Source organism: Pipistrellus hanaki, assembly GCF_964339955.1.
Source record: "Pipistrellus hanaki genome assembly, chromosome: X".
In the NCBI taxonomy this organism is placed as follows: Eukaryota; Metazoa; Chordata; class Mammalia; order Chiroptera; family Vespertilionidae; genus Pipistrellus; species Pipistrellus hanaki.
This window is the reverse complement of record NC_140524.1, coordinates 41,938,969-41,942,640: the sequence shown is the minus strand read 5'-3', so window position 1 is coordinate 41,942,640 and position 3,672 is coordinate 41,938,969. Positions and strand designations below refer to the sequence as shown.

The following is a 3,672-nucleotide window of genomic DNA, read 5'->3' as shown; positions in this document are numbered from 1 at the left end:
TTTAGCATTGAATAATAATCTATTTTCTATGTGTATCACAGTTTACTTATCTATTCATCTACCAAAGAACATCTTGGTTGTTTCCAAATTTTGGCAATTATGAATAAAACTGTTATAAACACCCATGTACAGTTTTTTTTATGGACATAAGTTTTCAATTTACTTGGATAATTAACAAGAAACATCTTTTCTGAATTGTATATTAAGAGTATGTTAGTTGTATAAGAACTCACCATACTCTTTTCCAAAGTGTCTGTACCATTTTACTTTCTCATCATCCATGAATAAAAGTTCCTGTTGCTCCATATCCTTACCAGTTTTGGTGTTGTCAGTGTTAAAACTTTGGGCTATTCTAACAGGTTTTTAGTGGTATCAAATTGTTATTTTAATTTGCAACTCCCTAATGATGCATGCTTACTTACCATTTGTATGTCTTCTTTGGTAAGACATCTAGATGTTCAGGTGTTCAGGTTATTTTTTAATCAGGTTATTTGTGTTCTCATTATTGAATTTAAGTGTTCTTATTTTATTTTGGATAATAATTCGTCAGACATGCCATTGCAAATATTTTCTCCCAGTTTGAGTTTTTCCTTGTCATTGTCTTTCTAAGAGCAGAAGATTTTAGTTTTAATGAGGTTCAATTTATCAGTTCTTCCTTTAATAGGCAATGCTTTGCTGATATATCTAAAAAAAATCATGATGCCCAAGGTAATCTAAGCTTTTTCCTGTTATTTACTAGGGGTTTTCCAGTTTTGTGTTTTACATTTAGGTCTATGATCAATTTTCACTTCATTTTTGTGAGGAGTATAAGTCTATATTATTTTTTTACATATGTATGTTGAATTGTTCCAGCACCATTTGTTGAAAAAATTAACTTTGCCCAATTGTCTTTGCTTATTCTCAAAGATCAGCTGACTACATGTATGTGGGTCTATTTCTGGCTCTCTGTTTTATTGATCTGTCTGTGTGTTGTTTTTTCCACTGATACCACACTATCTTGATTTACTGTAGTTTTATAATAAACTAGTGTGTTCCTCAGCCTGACCTGCATCCTCTCTAATCTGGGACCTCTGTGGGACCGGGCCTAAACCTGCAGTTGGACAAACCCCTCGCAATGTGGGACTAAAGGCTCCTAACCACTCACCTGCCTGCCTGCTTGATCTCCCCTAACCACACTGACTGCTGACCTGCTTGCCCCCAACTTCAACCCCCGGCAGCCTGATCACCCCCAACTGCCCTCCCCTCCTGGCCTGATCACCCATAACCACTTCTGCCTCGACCCAGCCACCATGGCTTTGTCCGGAAGGACATCTGGAAGGTCTCATGGTCTAATGAGCATATTACCCTTTTATTAATATAGATAGGATAAGACATACTGCCATAACTATAACATATCTACCAGTATTGCTCTATGAGAATACATACTTCATGTGATAGGAAGGCATCAAATACATTACATTGTATATATTGTAAGTAGTAAGAAATACTGTATTCGTAGCAATAATATACACCCTGTGACTTCCCTTCCTGATCTGGGAATGGTTCCCCAGTTCTTTGAATGTTTCCTGGCCCCTAATGTATTTTCTTTTTGTCATTCAGTGTAACTTTATTTACTTTTTATTGCACATGATTTGAGGTCTTTAATTTCTAACCACCAAAGATTTAAAGGACTATTTTTTCCATGAAGTTTAACAATGACATTAGTGAATTCATGTACTCATGTATTTTTATTATAAAGATCTGAATTATTCACATTGTCATAGATCCTAAACTCATAAGCGTGGACCATGCACAGGCTGGCAACAAGCCAGGAAGCCACTCTGCAAGCAAACAGATACTCTGCATAAGGAGAAAAGTCATAGCATAAAATGTAATGTCCCACCAGAGTCACCTCAGAATGTTATATATATTGACTTCTTAATTCATATAGTATTAGGAACTCAACTGCTTGGTTGGTGATGGGGTTGACCTGGTTTGGGGAGGATTATTTCTGAAATAATTAAGGAAAGGGGAGCTCAATCTTTCTTCTTGGTTGTTTGCTCCTCCCCAGCACCTTCCATCTTTCTTCTCGTCCTCAGCTTCTTGGGCATCTTCTCCTTCACCTTCACCTCCTTTTTCCTCCTTTGTGTCCTCATATTCTTCCTTGACAACTTCTTCCTCTTCCTCTCCTTTCTTTTCCTCAGCCTCTACCTTCTCCTCCTCTTCAGCTTCTCCTTCAGAAGGGGGTTCATCCTTAGCTTTCTCAGCTTTTGCAGCCTCAATGGTCTTTTCCACCTTGATCTGCTCCTCCTGGACATGGCTGGTGTATTAAGAAAGGAAGGAGCAAGCAGACATCAAGTCAGAGCTAGTCTGTAAACCACCATAGGTAGATTATCAGAGACCTGGGAACTCTGTATTAGCTGCTGGCTATGCTTCCCACACTGGTGAAACTAAACCATATCTCCTCACTTTCCAAGAGTTTCCTGTAAGCTACAATGTCAATGTCCAAAACTATCTTCACATTGAAGAGGTCCTGGTATTTTTTTAAATATCTTGCCATTTCACTCTTTGTGGTTCTCAACTCATTTTCTAATTTGTTGATTGTTTCCTGCATAGCACTAATGTCAGAGTTCTGCTTATCCTCCAGCTCTTGCAGTTGCTTTCCCAGCATTTCATTCATGCCCCAGCTTGCTTCAATCTCCAGGGTCTTGGCCTTGAGCAGTCACTGGCCCATGTCTCATAGGTGCTCTTGGCAGTGCTCTTGGTCAGCACAGTGAAGCGGCTCTTGTATCATTCTTTGGCATTCTGCATGTTCTTGGCAGCCAGCTTCTCATATTGGGCGCGATGTCCTTGAGCATAGTGGAGAGGTTGGACTTGGAGAACACGTCCATCTCCACGGAGATCTGAGCATACTGACCTGCACCTTCTTCAGAAAGGTGATTTTGTCCATCAGGCTTTCAATGCACTTTTCCAGCTCAGCGCTAGTAAGAGCCACCTCATCTGCACCTTTGCTCACCTCCATCAGCCAGCCCTCTGCATCCTCATGATTCAGCACCTCTTCCTGGTAACTCCCTGCAGGTTGTACCCAGCCATCTCAAAGCCCTGGTGCCTCCTAACTGCCTATTTCTCTCTCCTTTCCAGGGACAAGGTGCTGTGGGGTAGGGCACAGGCATCGCATTTTCATTAAAATGTTCAACCCAGGCCTGCTCCACCAGTGCCCTCAGGCGGCCCAAGTTCAGACAGTGATCCCTGAGACCCTGGCTACCCCTGCTTACAGACTCGCAGGCGACGTCAGGCACTGTCCATACCACCTGCCTGGACCCTGAGGGCAGCATCAGGTGCTGTCCATGCCGCCTCCCTGGTCCCGATAGCTGCCTGGACCCCGCTAGGCGGAGTTCAAGCCTTCTGGGCAGAGGCGCTGCTTACTGGAACTGCCAGGTCCTTATGGAAGCCTAGACTCCACAGGTGATGTCAGGCGCTGTCCATACCATTTGCCAGGTCCCGATGGAAGCCTGGACCCTGCGGGCAGTGTCAGGTAACGTCCATGCTGCATCCCTGTCCTGGATGGCGATCTGGACCCCATAGGTAGCGTCAGGTGCTGCCCGCCATGCCTTTACGGTTTCCGATGGCGTCAGGCACTATCTGCCTGGTCTGCCCGCACTCTGATGATGACCTGGACCCCGCAGGTGGCAT

The 3,672-nt window shown here is 43.2% G+C and overlaps 1 pseudogene across 1 annotated transcript; it reads right to left on the bottom strand.

The window, feature by feature from the left end:
- Nucleotides 1-2,015: 2,015 nt before the first annotated feature.
- LOC311614808 (neurofilament light polypeptide-like) lies at nucleotides 2,016-3,672 on the bottom strand (annotated as a pseudogene). Its single transcript has 2 exons — nucleotides 3,597-3,672; nucleotides 2,016-3,051 (listed from the first exon to the last, which is right to left on the bottom strand). The product of its transcript is annotated as a neurofilament light polypeptide-like (transcript).